Source organism: Furipterus horrens, unplaced genomic scaffold, assembly GCF_987537825.1.
Source record: "Furipterus horrens unplaced genomic scaffold, mFurHor1.1.pri manual_scaffold_6, whole genome shotgun sequence".
Lineage (NCBI taxonomy): Eukaryota > Metazoa > Chordata > Mammalia > Chiroptera > Furipteridae > Furipterus > Furipterus horrens.
Genome location: NW_028327176.1, coordinates 54,949,168 through 54,966,104, shown reverse-complemented (window position 1 = coordinate 54,966,104; position 16,937 = coordinate 54,949,168). Strand labels below are relative to the sequence as shown.

The window sequence follows — 16,937 nt, the reverse complement described above, 5'->3', positions numbered from 1 at the left end:
CAACAGTTTTTGGTTAGTTATAAACGCTGCCAAAAGAAGAAATGTTTATCAGATGTCAAATGACACAGTTATAAATTGGCAGCTGTCAGGTTTCAATGTAAAACTCCATCTTAGTAAGAGAAACTTGATTTAGAGTCAAACTAGCTGAGGAAAATTATTTCATTTATTGACTTTCTTTTATAGCGTCTTCCTTCTTTGTTGAGGTGAAAGATTGCTGCAATCCTCTGGTGTGGCACTCCTACACGTTAGTCTTTTGAAGCAGTGAATTTGGGGTTTGGAGATAATGAACTCATTGAAACAAAGGATTCCCTTTTCTGTTTGGGAGACATTTATTTTTATGAAAGATAACGTTCCTTTGGATTTGCTACCAGTTTTGACCACTGGTTTGCCTTTTCTAAATGTGAAAGACGGTTATCATACAGGCTGAGTGTCATCTTCGATGTCTCCAAGGAGGCTCAAATTCTGACTCCAAAGTTTCTATGACCAGATATTTTTCTGATTATTGATTTAGCTGCCCTTACTACTCCATCCAACAACTTCCCATTGATTACTATTGCCTGTTGATCAACCCCTGCATGTCTCCAATAATTCTCCAATTCTCACTATCCTCCATCCCTCCATATCTTGCATTTTCTGAAAGATGTTGAAATATGAAGATGGTAATATTTATGCAACTCATCGTGGAATTTCTTGAAGAATTGAGGAGTAACCCCTTTTGTTGTCTCCTGCCAATGGAGACACTTTTGAGCTTGTTGGTGTGCCTTTCTGACATCTACTTTTAAAAATATTTATGTCAGCATCGTTTTCTGAAAATACTTCTGTGCTTTGTCGGTCTTTTTGCAATCCCTCCCAAGCCTTATTTTACTTGATTTAAGGTGCAAGTATCTATGGGTGATGCTTTGTGCCTCATGAAAGGACGATTTCCATTCCTGCTCAGGTCTAAACGTAGCCCACTAACTCCACAGTGATCTGTGAGGTCAAGTTCTCAAAGATAAGATCATGCTGCGCACTGTGGTCGCTCATTGTGTTCCCAGGGTGTTAAAGCTTTACATGATGTATTCCTGTCTTCTTCCTCCGAGTTCCTTTTAGACTGGTGTTGTCTTGCATAGCAGAGTTCAATCTCTGTGCGTTTCTTGACTGACGAATGTGATGTGTTTCTTAAGAATACCAATTTCCCACTATGTGTGTTTTCCTCAGACAAACTGATCCTGGAGCTCACTGGCCCAGTACAGCGAGAAAGACGCCCAGCGTGGCAGGCGCGGCTCTGGCGGGTCCCCTCCTCTGCCATCCCTCCGCCTCCCGCACTCCTCGCGACCTCTGCCCCAGTCTCATCAGCTGACCCTCCTCCCTGTCGCTCTGCAGCAAAACGGCCCGAGGAGCTGGCCCCCGCGCCCTGTGTGCTTTAATTTGTAAATGACCAGGATATTTGCCCAACTCCAGAAGCGCACACTAGTGCGTTCTTCCTGGGGCCTCGCGCACAGGCCTGGGAGTGCTACAGTCGGAGTATGGACGTCGGCTGCCAAAGCCGGGGCCCGACGCCCAGCACAGAGCCGCCACTGAGAGGCCCCCGCCGCGGCGGCTGACCGCTAGCCCCAGCAATAGATCTCCCCGGGAAGGAGCCTGAGTCCCGGCCCCAAGGATGGAGCAACCGGGGAAAGGAGCCCAACTAGACCCGGGATGCAGCGCCCCAGGCTTGGAGCACCCTTGGGAGGAACCTGGGAGTCCAAGAGGCCCTCTCATATAAGCAGGGAGGCGGCCCATGGACTGTTCCAGAGCGCTTATGGTAACAGGACTCCAGGGCCACTAATGGGTCTTCTCCTGGCACCTCAGCCTGACTTCCCTTTGCCGCCTCATTCCTTTCTCTCTTGGTCACCCATACAGTAGACTGGACCCTCCCAACCTCCTTGCCCCTTTCCTAGTAGAAGTGGACCATATGACAAAATATGTTAAACCAATGCTAAGGACGAAACGGAATAATACCATCATTGGATAATTAACTTCAACAATCTAACATTTTATGTTTCAAACTTTAGCCAAAATTTTAGAGCTATAAAGTATGGTGGGGACAATATCTCAGAAGTGTCAGGTGTAGATTGCTCCTGTGGTATATACATTTGCCACATAAACAAGGGGCTCATGTTCACAGGTATATGTATTGATACTAACCTTAGTTCAGGAAGATTTTTCAATAAAATTTTCTAGAAGGAGCTTTGTTCCCAGGATTTATAGGATGAATAGAACAACAACAAAAACAAATAACAAACAAACAAAAATAGTTTGTGCCCTGGCTGGCGAGGCTCAGTTGGTTGGAGCAATGTCTGGTACCCCAAAAGGTTGGCTATTTGATTCCAGTCAGGGCATTTACCTGGGTTTTGGTTTGGTCCTGCTCCCTCAGAGTGGGTGTATATGAGGCAACCCATCAATGTTTTTCTCCCTCCCTTCCTCTTTTTCTAAAAATAAATAAAATCTTAAAAAAATAATAAGCACTAAAGGATAAATTAATGAGGTAAGAAACAAGACAGTAGAAATAAATCAAAATGCTGGTTCCTTGGAAAAATTAGCAAGATCAACAAGCCAATAGCTAAACTAATAAAGAAAAAAAGGAAAGAAAGCATAAAAATAAAAAATAAGAAGCATGGGGAAATACCATTGGAACACAGGAAATTAAAAAATATGAGATTATTTTGTACAACTTATGTGAATAAATTTCAAAACACAGATTAAAATGAATAATTTAAGAGGAAAATATAGTTTACCAAAATTGACCCCAGTAGAGGTTGAAAGCATTAACAGGCCAATCTCCATAAAATAATAAACTGACTATGTAAATATACCATAAATAAGGGAAATCTAGAAAACCTTTATCAGATAATGCCAATACTACATAAACTGCTCGAGACTAAAAAAAGAAGGAAAATTGCCAAATCCTTTTGTAAATCAAGTACAAAATTAGTATATAAATCTGAAGTAGCTAGCATTAAAATGAGAACTATAAATCAATTTCTCTTGAGTTAAATAAAAGATTATATTCCTAATCTAATAGCTCAAGTGGGTTGTGGAGAAAAGCAGAAATAGTTCAATATCTGGAAATCCATTGGTATAACTTGCTATATATTATCCAGGTATGCTTTAAAAAAAGCTTTTTGACAATTTAACATTTATTCTTGATCAAAACATCCAATAAAATAGTAATTAGTGGATTTTAAAAGCATGATTATATATCTATATGTCAGTTCTAGATTTAGCATCTTAGTGAGGATCATAAACAAGGCAAGGATTCCATAATCTTTACTACTATTTACTATTGTATTGGAATTACTAGCCAGTGCAATTAGACAGAAAGACAATTAGAGCATAAGAATTGGAAAAAAAAGAGGTAAAATTATTTCTATATGCAGATGACATAGCATATCTGAAAATCCCAAAAGTATTTATTTATTTATTTATTTCTCTCTGTGTTTTTTTAAGTATATTTTATTGATTATGCTAGTACAGTTGCCCCAACTTTTCCCACTTAGCCCTCCTCTCCTCGATAGCCCCCTTCCCACTAGCAATTCCCACACCTTAGTTCATGTCCATGGGTCGTGCATATAACTTCTTCAGCTTCTCCATTTCCTATATTTTTCTTAACATCCCCCTGTCTATTTTGTACCGATCAATTATGCTTCTTAGTTCTTGCACCATTTCCCCATTTCTCCCCCTCCCCCTTACCAGCTGATAACCCTCCAAATGATCCCCATACCTATGATTCTGTTCCTATTCTGGTTTACTTACTTGGATTTTGTTTTTATTTTTTAGATTCAGTTGTTGATAATTGTGAGTTTGTTGTCATTTTAGTGTTCATAGTTTTGATCTTCTTTTTCTTAAGTAAGTCCCTTTGACATTTCAGGTAATAATAGCTTGGTGATGATGAACTCCTTTAGCTTCGCTTTATCTGGGAAACACTTCATCTGCCCTTCCATTCCAAATGACAGCTTTGCTGGATAGAGTAATCTTGGTTGTAGGTTGCCTTTCATCACATTGAATACTGCTTGGCCAGTCCCTTCTTGCCTGCAAAGTTTCTTTTGGAAATCAGTTGATAGTCTTATGGGAACTCCTTTGTAGGTAACTCTTTGCTTTTTTCTTGCTGCTTTTGAAATTCTCTCTTTATCTTTAACCTTTGTCATTTTAATTATGATGTGTCTTGGTGTGGTCCTCTTTGAGCCCAATTTGGTTGGGGCTCTGTGCTTCCTGGACTTGTATGTCTATTTCCTTAGCCAAATTATGGAAGTTCTTTTTCATTGTTTTTTCAAATAAGTTTTCAATTTCTTGCTCTTTCTCTTCTCCTCTGGTATTCCTATGATTCAGATGTTGGCATGTTTGGAGGTGTCCCGAGTCTTCTTATACTATGCTCACTCTTTGTTTTGTTTTTTAAATTCTTGTTTCTTCTTTCTGTTCTGGTTGAATGTTTATTTTTTCCTTATGTTTCAAATTGTTGATTTGAATCCCAGCTTTCTTCCCTTCACTGTTGGTTCCCTATAGATTTTTCTTTATTTCACTTAGTGTAACCTTCATTTTTTCCTTCATGTTGTTGCCATACTCAGTGAGCTCTTTGAGCATCCTGATCACCAGCGTTTTGAACTCTGCATCTAATTGGTTGGCTTTCTCTGTTTTGCTTAGTTGTTTTTCTGGGGCTTTGTTCTGTTCTTTCATTTGGGTCATATTTCTTTGTCTCCTTAATTTGGCAGCCTCCCTGTGTTTGTTTCTGTGTATTAGGTAGAGCTGCTTTGATTCCCTGTTAAAGGCACCTGTAAGTTGTATGGGGTGGAGCCTTAGGTAATCGCCATGATGGGGCAACCCACTTTACCCCTTTGTGGCTTTGTGTGTGAAGGTGGGGTCAGAGATGGGACTGTGCCACTGCCTGGCTTCTAGGGGTTTTCCCAGCATTTGCCCTGTTTCCAGTCACTTGACCCACTCCCCGTATGTGACTGGCACCCATCCAGCTGTTGCCCTGGTGTGGAATCCCAGTGTATGGGTGGGTTTGTGTATGTTTTAAGACTGTGTGGCCCCTTAAAATGGAGTTTCCTGAAAACCTGGCAGTTTCTTCCACTGCACCAACACTAACTGCTTTTTACAGTCAGAAGCTATGGGGATTTATCTTCCCAGTGTTCGCACCCTGGGCTGTGTCGTCTGGCCTGGGGCTGAAATTGCTTGCTCCCAAGGCATCCCTCTCGATTTTTATCCACCTTACATGAATGGGAGATTACCTGTGCTTGTCCTGCTGCTGTAGCCGCTGCTTCTCCATGCCACACTGCATCTCCTCTTCTTTCTGCCCCGTCTCCACATCTCTGCCCCTCCTACCCATCTGGATGAATGTGGCTTCTTTAAATCTTCATTGTCTGACTCCCATACAGTTCAATTTTCTGACAGTTTGAGATTTAATTGTAATTGTTTTTGTGGTTGTGCAAGGAGGTGAAGCATATCTTGACCAAGTCTCCAAAATAATGCAATTTAAAGTTAAATCAAATAATGAAAGAATTCAGTAAAATAGCAATATACAAAATTAACACAGAAAAATCAATAGCCTTTACATATAAAAACAATAACCAGTTACAAGACAAAATGAAAGTGAAAGCCCCATTTAAAATGTAACAAGAGAAGATATTATATGTAGGAATAAACTTAACAAGAAATCTATATGAGGAAAACTTTAAAGCATCCCAAAAGATACAGAAGCAGACTTGGACAAATGGAAAATGTAGTCTTATTTTTGTATAGAGGCACTCAACAACATAAAAATATCAGTTCCAAGAAACTAAATTTAAATAAAAGTATCGACAATTTTTTGGGGGGGGCACTAGACAAGTTTATTCTAAAGTTCATATTGACCCCAAAGGCAAAGGAAGTAAAGGCAAAAATAAATTAATGGGACTATATCAAACTAAAAAGCTCTGCACAGCAAAAGAAACAGACAACAAAACCAAAAGGCAACTAATCAATGGGAGATGATATTTGCAAACAACAGCTCCAACAAGAGGTTAATATGCATTAATATAAAGAAATAATACAACTCAACTCCAAACAAACAAACAAACAAACAATCCAGTTTAAAAAATGACCAGAGTAGCCCTAGTTAAGTGGCTTAATTGGTTGGAGCATCGTTCTATGCACCAAAAAAAGGTTGAGGGTTCTTCCTTGCTGAAGACACATACCTAGGTTGTGGGTTCGATTCCCAGTTAAGGCGTGTAAGGGAGGCAATGGATCAATGTTTCTCTCTCACATTGATGTTTCTCTCTCTCTCCCTTCCTCTCTCTCTAAAATCAAAAAACATATCCTCAGGTGAAGATTAAAAAAAAATTGGGCAGAAGACCTGAACAGACTCTTCTGCCAAGAAGACATACAAATGCAAAACAGACATATGAAATGATGCTCAACTTCACTAGCTATTAGGAAAATGCAAATCAAAACTACAATCAGATACCACCTCACACCTTTTAGAATTTATCATCAACAAGACAGGTAATAACAAGTGTTGGAGAGGTTGGGGAGAAAAAGGAACCCTCATTCACTGCTGGTGGGAATGTAAATTGCAGTCTCTATGGAAAACAGTATGGTGGGTCCTAAAAAAATTAACCATAGAGTTTTCATAGGACCTAGCAAGCCTTCTTCTGGGCATCTACTGGAAAAACTCAAAAACATTTATTCTCAAAGAGATATGCACCCCTGTGTTCATTACAGCATCATTCACAGTGATCAAGACATGGAGACAACCAAAGTGTTCTTCAATAGAGGATTAGATAAAGAAGATGTAATACATATACACAGTGTAATAATACTCAGCCATAAGAAAAGATGAACTACTGCCATTCACAACGACAGGGATGGGCCTTGAGAATATTAGGCTAAGCAAAGTAAGTCAGTCAAAAAAAGCTCAGAACTCATATGTGAGATATAAAACTGAAATGCATAGACACAGACAACAGTATGGTGGTTACCAGAGGGAAGGGGGTGGGGAGATAGCAAAGGGTAAAGAAGGGAAAATATATGGTGACAGAAGATGGTTTGACTTTGGTTGGTGGGAACACAATACAACATACACACCATGTATTACAGAAATGTACACTTGAAACCTATATGACCTTATTAACCAATGTCACCCCAATAAATTTAATTTAAAAAATAAAGTTCATATAGATAAAAAAAACATAAGAGAATAGCCAGGAAACTCCCAAAAAGATCAATGAGGGTACACTAGCCCTACAGGATGTTAAAATACACTATAAATATTAATATTAAAATATACTATAAATATAAATTATTATACTATTAAAACAGTGAGGTACTGGCACATGAATAGACTAACCAGACTAGAGAGACAGAGTATGGAAATTTAATATATAACAAGGTGGCATCTCAACTTACTGGGGGAAAGATAGACATTTTTAAAAAGATTTTATTTACTTATTTTTAGAGAGAGGGGAAGGGAGGGAGAAAGAGAGAGAAACATCAATGCGTGGTTGCCTCTCATGTACCGGGGACCCAACCCACAGCCCAGGCACGTGCCATGACTGGGAATCAAACCAGCAACTCTTTGGTTTGCAGGTTGGCACTCAATCCAATGAATCACATCAGACAGGGCTAGACATTTTTAATTAATGGGTTTGAGACAACTAGAGATCGTCGTCGTCGTCGGCAGCCGTCCGTCTCGAGAGACGATGGCGTAGCTTCTTGAGAGTCTATCTGCACCGCCGAGAATGGCTGTGCAGTCCGATTCGGGAGTGACAATCCCTGCCGCACTTGTTACAGGTGAAGGCAGATGGCCGTTGTTGCTGCTGTTGACGCTGCTTCCGCCTCGATCTTTTCTGGGCCGCCTCCTCGTTGCGCGCAGCCTCCGCGCGTGACGTACCTTGCCTGACCGCGAGCCTCCAGGCTAGGCGGTCGTCTGCTTGAACTTCCCATGTGTTGAGATTGATGGAGCATTGTGTCATGTCCTTTTTGCAGATGTCTTTGAACCGCAGTTTTGGGCGCCCTGTCATCCTCTTGCCTTCTGCTAGCTCGCCGTAGAGGAGGTCTTTGGGGATACGGCCTGCATCCATTCTTTTGACATGGCCGAGCCACCTGAGGCGTCTCTCGCTAAGAACTGCATGCAAACTGCTCATATTGGCTCGCTTCAGCACCTCGGTGTTGGGGACCTTATCTTGCCAGGCGACATGCAGGACGCGTCGCAGGCACCTCATGTGGAAGCTGTTGAGTTTCCTTTCGTGCCTTGCGTAGGTGGTCCACGTCTCGCTGCCATAGAGGAGAGTGCTGAGTACGCAGGCTTGGTAGATGCGCAGTCTGGTTTTCTCAGTGAGGCTGGAATTGTTCCACGCTCGCCGGTTCAGTCTGGCCATAACTGTGGCTGCCCTGGCGATTCTCCGGTTGACCTCCAAGTCGACTGACAGAGAGCTCGAGATGGTGGACCCGAGGTAAGTGAAGTCGTTGACAACCTCCAGGGTGTATCCGTCGATGGTGATGCATGGGGGAGTCCCCGTGCCTTGAGCCATAACATTCGTCTTCGTCAGGCTGATGGCTAGTCCGAACTCCTTGCATGCGTGGGAAAGGCAAGTGACTAGCTGCTGGAGTCCCTCTTCGGAGTGTGATGTCAAAGCTGCGTCGTCGGCGAAGAGCATCTCACGGATGAGCACCTCTTTGACTTTGGTCTTGGCTCGTAGACGGGCCAGGTTGTAGAGCTTGCCATCGGATCTGGTGTGAATGAAGACACCCTCGCTGCAGTCCTTAAAGGCGTATTGGAGGAGCATGGAGAAGAAGATTCCGAACAGCGTAGGCGCGAGGACGCAGCCCTGCTTTACTCCGCTGCTGACTGGGAAGGCCTCAGAGGTTGCGCCGTTGTAGGACACCGTGCTGTGCATGTTGTCGTGAAAGGACATGACCACAGCAAGCAGATGTGGTGGGCAGCCAATCTTCCGTAGCAAGCTGAAGAGTCCGCTTCGACTGACCAGGTCAAACGCCTTCGTGAGGTCAATAAAGGCGAGGTAGAGTGGTTTATGCTGCTCGTGACACTTCTCCTGCAGCTGGCGTAGGGAGAAGATCATGTCCACTGTTGATCGGCCAGCTCTGAAGCCACACTGGGACTCTGGGTAGACGCGGGAAGCAAGGGTCTGCAGGCGGGCAAGAGCGACCCGGGCGAATACTTTGCCGACGACGCTGAGGAGAGAGATGCCCCGGTAGTTGTTGCAGTCGCTGCGGTCTCCTTTGTTCTTGTACATGGTGATAATGTTGGCATCTCTCATATCCTGGGGGATGTAACCCTCCTTCCAGCAGAGACAGAGTAGATGGTGGAGCGGCTGTAGCAGGACTGGTTTCCCGCTCTTTAGGATTTCTGGAGGGATTCCGTCGCTTCCTGGTGCTTTCCCGCAAGCGAGGCGGTCGATGGCTTTGCCGAGCTCTGCCGCAGTAGGTGGGGTGTCTAGCTCCTCCATGACTGGTAGGTCTGGGATGGCGTTAAGAGCAGTGTCTGTTACGGTGTTCCTCGTCGCGTACAGCTCGAGGTAGTGCTCGGTCCACCGCCGCATTTGCTGTTCCTGGTCAGTGATGACCTCACCTGTCTTGGACTTAAGGGGGGCGATCTTGGAGGGGATTGGGCCTGTTGCCTTCTTGATACCCTCATACATTCCTCGTGCGTTGCCTATATCGGCGGCTTCCTGAATGCTTCTGCACAGGTTTAGCCAATAGGTGTTGGCACAGTGGCGGGCGGTCTTCTGGACTTTGTTCCTGGCAGCCCGTAGAGCTTGAAGTGTACTGGGAGTGGGCGTGGCCTTGTAAGCCAGTAGGGCCTTCCTCTTAGCCTCGATCACGGGTTCCATTTCTTCCCAGTGAGCCTCGTACCAGTCAGCGTTCTTCCGCTCTTTCTTCCCGTAAGCAATAATGGCGGAGTTGTATATGGCGTCGCGGAGACGTGGCCAATTGGATTCGATAATGTCATCTGCCGCCACTCCCTCGCCGAGTGCATCTTCCATCTTGTTGATGAATTGCTGGGTCTTAACTGGGTTGCTGGCACAACTGGTGTTGATGCGTGGGCGACCCTTCATCTTGGAGTGGTGCAACCTCTTCGGCATTATGCGTACCTTGCTTACCACGAGGGCATGGTCCGTGTCGCAGTCTGCACTGTGGTAGCTGCGGGTGAGGAGGGTGCTGCCAATATCCGTTCTTCTGGTGATGACGAGGTCAAGCTGGTGCCAGTGACGGGAGCGGGGGTGCCTCCATGACACCTGGTGGATCTCTTTGCACTTGAAGAATGTGTTTGTCACGCACAGGCCGTGGTGACACAAAAGCTCAAGCAGTCGCTGACCATTCTCATTGATCTTTCCTCTCCCAAAGTTTCCAAGGCAGGTGGGCCAGGCCATGTGGTCGGCTCCTACTCTTGCGTTGAAGTCTCCAAGGAGATAGAGAGCGTTACTTCTGGGAATCTTGGATAACGCTTCGTCCAGTGCATGGTAGAACTGTTCTTTCTCTTCGGTGGTGGCGCAGAGGGTTGGGGCATACGCGCTAAGAATGCTGACTGGGCCGAAAGTTGTTGACAATCGGAGGGTAAGTAATCTCTCTGTGCCTCCTGTGGGTGGCTCTATGGAGTTAACAAGCGTGTTCTTCACAGCGAACCCAACACCGTGCTGTCTTGGTTGGTCCGGAGACTTCCCTTGCCAGTAGAAGGTGTAGTTGGTTTCTCTGATAGTTCCGTTGTCGGCCAACCGGGTCTCCTGTAGAGCCGCAATGTCGATGTTTAGTCGTGCCAGTTCCCTATCGATGACAGCGGTTTTCCTGGCACCCTTGATCCACGGAAGGTCTGCAGTAAGTCCGGGGCACATGGTCCTGATGTTCCAGCTAGCGAGGCGAAGAGCCGGAGGCTTCTTTCTTGTTGTTTGCTTGGAATTAACTGGTGCGGGTGTTTTGTGGCCCACTTTTCGAGAGGCGCCTCTCTGATCCCCACGCACCCAGTGGGGCAGGCGAGCCATGGCGAGACGGTAGCTGTCCAGTGAGGTGCGATGACCTCTCCCACCGTCAGAGGAGACCCCTGGCGCTCGTTTCCTTCGCCAATCGGATGAGCTTATAACCGGTATCTGTCTCCTCCCGTGTTGAGTCGACATCTTGTGATGACGCTGGAGTGTCCTCTCCAGTGAAGCTACAAAGCCTGGGCAGGGTGATATGGAGGGCCAGCTGTTGCCCATGCAGCAGACCCCCCCTCTCTTCGCAGCTGAAGGGTCCAAGGGAAAGACAAAGTCAATACAGCTTGGCTTCAGGTGCGCCGCAGGAGTTGCCGGTGTTGACTACAATGTCAAACCGCCTTAGGGACTCCGGCTCCGGATTTTCTGTCGGGGTTTACTCCCTTAGCCTTTCCCCTGAAGAGGTATGCCGCAAGGCAGCGGAGGTTTTTTGGAGTCAGAGTTTTCCTTCTCTGATTTTAGAGATGTCCTTCCTCTTTCCTCCTTTACAGTCTTGAGGGCAGCATTTACAGGCTAAAATAGAAAACTGGCAGTGTAACCTTCTAAGCAGATACTACCAATACCCTGCTTGGGTATACTCACCCAACAATAAACATCTCTTCAATGTCCTCCAAGTGCCATGCCTCGAATTAGTAAATGGCAGTGCAATGGCAGCCAAACATTTGGATCAGTTTCACTAAGTAAACCACCAACACAAGTAGGTTTTTAAAACAATAGAATAGTGTCTCATTTTATTAAAAATAATAACTATTTTTAAGCAACTTACCAGCAACACTGAATAAAAACCTGGCTGTGTTTCCCACTGTTTCAACTGCTCCTCAGCTGGCTTTAACACAGCAGTATCCTGACTGGTGGCCTGAGTTAAGACTTGAAGAACAACAGTGCTGGCACTATTGAGATCCATGGAAACCAATTGGCTCAGTCCGAATAGCCCGGCTCTCCAGCTTCCACTGTCCAACACGAAGTGGCGTCGGTTGGTCCCGCGCCCCACGCTTGCAAGTCCACGCGCCGCCGCCCACTGATGCCGAAAGCGGCTTCTAGGAACGCGCCATGTTCTGAGTCGCAGCTCTAAACGATGCGGACGCTAGAATATCGCGTCACAGACATCCACAGCAATAAAAAAGATCAAAATACTGATACACAAAACAACACAAATGAATCTCAAAAAGCATTACGCTAAGTGAAAGAAGCAAAGCATAAAAGTCTACATGAAGTTCTAGAAAATGCAAAATTATAGAGACAGAAAGTAGATCACTGGTTGCCTTGGGCTATGGGGCAGAGGAAAGGATGATACAACAAGACACAGGATAATTTTTAGGGAGATGGAAATGCTTTAATCTTGATTCAATAGTAGTTATGCTACCGAAAAGCAATTTGGGGTCCTGCTGCCTGCCGCCACCCTCTAGGCAAAATTCCAGAAGCAAAGGTTTGGTGATAAAGAAAGTCTATCCAGACAACTAGAGAACAATTTGGAAAAATATAAAATTTGATCTATTTTTACACCATAAACAAGAAAAATAGGCAGATGTATAAGAAATTTAAATATTAAAAAGGTAATCACACAAATAGTAGATGAAAGCATATATAAAAAAAATTCAGCCCAGGCTGGTGTAGCTCAGTGGATTGAGCACTGGCCTGTGAACTGAAAAGTTGCTAGTTTGATTCCTGGTCAAGGCACATGCCTGGGTTATAGGCCAGGTCCCCATTTGGGGGCATGCAAGAGGCAACCAGTCAATGTTTTTCTTGCACATCAATGTTTCTCTTCTTCTCTTTGACTCTCCCTCCCCTTTCTCTAAAAATAAATAAAATCTTTTAAAAAGAGAGAGAGAGAGAAATAATTCATACAACTCAATAATAAAGACAAAAGAAAAAAAAACCAATTTAAAAATAGGCAAAAGATTTTTTTCCCTTGAGACAAACATCTTTATTATAGATACTACCAAAATTTTGGCAAACATTTCAAAACAGATCTGTAAACATAATGCTTCCCTTTTTAACTGACAGCACTTTGAAAAGACAATATGGTAAGACAACACAACTTGAGTCAACATTAGTTGAAAATCCTTATATTTTTGACAAAAACTTATGTTCCCATATGATAAAATAAGTAATAGTTTAAATCAATGTCATCAGATAAACTCCATGAAATGGTAGTTTGTGCTGTTTGATGAATCACAGTATGTTATGGTTAAATATATCCGTTCTTTTTTATATTCCTGGCACCCAGGATGAAGAAAATAATCTTTGAATATATATCTCATGTAGGTACTAACTTCATAGCAATTGGAATGAGACTGCTTGATCTTCTGGTATTCTTCTAAGACTTCTTCATGAACATTCTGATACTCTTTTGAGCCTGGAGAAAGTCACTTTCATTTTGCGTCTGGTTTGATAAATCTTTTAGCTACAGTCTCTTTTCAGTGTTCAAGGCCCAGTACTCATTAAATTCTAAGTTGAAGTCATCCTTGTCATTCTGGTGTTGCCCATAGGAGACAACAGAATACATTTTATCAAGTAATCTGGGAGTTCAAGTGTTAAAGAAGACTCTGTGGAGGCAATGCAACCCTCTTTAACTCCTTCACTGTAATCCGGATGGGAGTTGCTCAGTTTGGCAATATCCTCATCTCTTTTAAGGTCCTCAGTCATCTCAATGCTGTGTTTCTTTCTTTCTTTTATTTTTTTAATAATTTATTTACTTATTTGTTTATTTTATTTTTAGAGAGAGGGGAAAGGAGAAAGAGAGGGAGAGAAAGAAACATCACTGTGTGGTTGCCTCTCACTTGCACCCCCAACTGGGGACCTGATGTGCAACCTAGTCATGTGCCCTGACTGGGAATTGAACCAGAAACACTTGGCTCACAGGCTGACGCTCAATCCACTGAGCCACAGCAGCCAGGGCTAATGTTGTGTTTCTTTATTTGGTCCTTTTCCTCATGTTTTTCAGACTTCTTTTTGGACTTTTGGTGGGACATTGCATGGTTTTCTCCCATAGGTTTAGGACTGAATCAGAGGGTAAGGTCTCCAGAGAAGTCCTCATTTGTCTTGCTGGTCCTCACAGATACTACTGTTTTGACTAAAACAGGTTGGTCTTGAGTCCTCTAGTCTTCTGAAGTGCTAGGGGAAATGGAGTTAGAATGTACAGTATGTGCAGGATTGGAGCTGGGCAGGTGACTTGAAGGAAGTGGTGGAGCGGTGGGGATGGCAGCAGCTGCAGGGGTGGCAGGCGGCCTGGCAGATTTTTCACTGGTGGAATTGATAATGACCATTTAATGTTGGTGGCATTCTGTTTGTCAGGTAAGATATTGAAGCGTTTTATTTATTTTTTAACCCAAACTCAAGGGTATGCTGACTTGGGGTGGTGGGGAGAGAAAGAGAGAAACATTGATGTGAGAGAAAAACATGGATCGGTTGTCTCCCATTTGTGCCCTGACCAGGAATCGAACCTGCAACCTTATGGTGTATGGGACAACACTGAGCCATCTGGCCAGGGCTCGAGCTTTTTTATTCATTAAAGGCTCAGTGAAATCTGAATCTAAAAGCTGTTTCTGAAGAGAAGATGCACTGTCTCTATTAAAACATACAGGAGATTTTGAATGGCTGGTGCCGGCAGCATTGAGGCAGATTTAATTTTCTGATTCTAATGGCCCTCTGTCAGTTTGTATCCTGGCCAGTCTCTGAAGTTATCTGAAAACATAACCTTTTAAGATTTAGCCTAAGGTCTTTAGGATTCAGATTGGCTACCTGTTGCAAAATTGCTCTGAGGGAGTCCTTTTTGTGTGTGATTGACACTATCTTTCTGCAGTTGAGCCAGCAGCTCAGGTTTCTTGCTGGACTTCAGGGCCAGTACATGAACCATCCTGTTCCCCTATGGTTGCTGAGAAACACTGCTGCTGCCATGGTTCATGGGGGTTCATGGGGGTTGACCTTTTCCTCTCAGGCTCTGCATCTGTTATGGAGCATTTACGAGCAAAGAGGACACGAGGCAATTTAGAAACAAATTTATGGCGTTTATTTACCTGGCCAAGGACGGTTCTTCCCACCTTCAGAAGCAGAAGATGGGAGAGCCGCCCCGCCTTACAGACTAAAAGGGTTTTTAAAGGCAAAAGAACTATACTCATGTCCTTGGGGTAGCCAGATAACAACAAAAGAAAAAAACTACACAGGCGTGAGAAACTACATATACACACACTTTCTAGTTTAGAAGGGGCTTCAGCAGATAAACACTTGGTGCAAAACTATACTCATGTCCTTGGGGTAGCCAGATAACAGCCAGGGTCAGCTAGCAAAGGGGCCTCAGGGTTGCTAGGATATGTGAGCAAAAAATAACCTGCCACTGGGGTAAAACGCAAAAATGGCAAAGAGTAAAAAAATGACCCATTACACATCTGAAACAGCTTGAGGTGCTTTCCGAGTCTGCACGCTTTTCCCACCGATGGTCCTCCAGGTGTGATAACTTTTGTGCTTGGGTTGTAGGATTCCTCCTCTGCCTGGGTCATTCTTTCTCATGCGGTCTGATAATAGGACAGCAGTCGTTTGTGGCTCTCACTGTAATATTATCTTGTATAATCCCCAGAGAAGGAAAACCCTGACTCCAAAAAACCTCCGCTGCCTTGCGGCATACCTCTTCAGGGGAAAGGCTAAGGGAGTAAACCCCGACAGAAAATCCGGAGCCGGAGTCCCTAAGGCGGTTTGACGTTGTAGTCAACACCGGCAACTCCTGGGGCGCACCTGAAGCCAAGCTGTATTGACTCCGTCTTTCCCTTGGACCCTTCAGCTGCGAAGAGAGGGGGGGTCTGCTGCATGGGCAACAGCAGACCCTCCATATCACCCTGCCCAGGCTCTGTAGCTTCAGCTTCACTGGAGAGGACACTCCAGCGTCATCACAAGATGTCGATTCAACACGGGAGGAGACAGATACCGTGTCACTCCCGAGTCGGACTGCACAGCCATTCTCGGCGGTGCAGATAGACTCTTAAGAAGCTACACCATCGTCTCTCGAGACGGACGGCTGCCGCCGCCGCCGAATCCCCAGGCAACTGAGCTGGGAGGCTCCAGAGCTGGAGAACCTCTGAGCTGGAGGCAGTCAAAGCTGCTCTGAGGCTTGTCTTTACCCACATTTGATAAATAGAAGTTAAACGTATGCACTTCATTGTCGGGATTATTTTTGAGAGTTTTGTCAAGCCCTTGGAACCCTTGGAACTGAATTAAAAGTCGAAAAGGAATTACATTCTTGTGGCGCTCGTAGGTCAAAATCGCCGTCTTGAGCTTCAGGTGCAGTACCGGGTTGTTGTTTTGCCCCCGCCGCCGGCAGGCCGGCCCATAGCGCTGTTCTTCCCGTGGGTCCGCCTCCACAGCCCCTTCGGCTGCCAGCCTAAACCCTGGGGCGACGCTGCTCAGGCAGCGAGGTAAAAAATTTGAGTAGGTATTTCACCAAAGAAATATGTAAATGACCAAAGCGCACATGAAAAGCTTCTCAATAAAAGTAGCCATCAGGAAAATGAGGATCAAAACTACAATGAGATAGCACTTCACAACTACTAGTATTGCTAGAATCAAAACATGAACAACAAGTTTGGAGAGAATATGGAGAAATTGAAACTCTTATGTATGTTGGTCAGGCAGCTCCTTTGGAAAACAGTCTGACAGTTTCTCAAAAGGTTAAACATAGAGTTACCATAGGACCCAGCAATTTCACTCTTAGGTATCTGCCCAAGAAAGGGCAACCACATGTCTACACAAAAACTTGTGTTTGAATGTTCATAGCTTTGTTCATAATAGCCAAAAGTGGAAGTGATATAAAAGTTCATAAGCTGCTGAATGGGTAAATAAAATGTGGTATATTCATACAATAAAATATTATAAGGCTATAAGTAGAAACGCAATACTGATACATGCTACAGTGTGGGTGAACCTTGAAAATATTATGTCCAGTGAAAGAAGCCAGACACAAAAGACAAT

The 16,937-nt window shown here is 44.3% G+C and overlaps 2 pseudogenes; both read right to left on the bottom strand.

The window, feature by feature from the left end:
* Positions 1-1,215: 1,215 nt before the first annotated feature.
* On the bottom strand, positions 1,216-15,224 carry LOC150006233 (RNA polymerase II elongation factor ELL2-like; annotated as a pseudogene).
* LOC150006232 (RNA polymerase II elongation factor ELL2 pseudogene) lies at positions 14,989-16,394 on the bottom strand (annotated as a pseudogene).
* Positions 16,395-16,937: the final 543 nt, after the last annotated feature.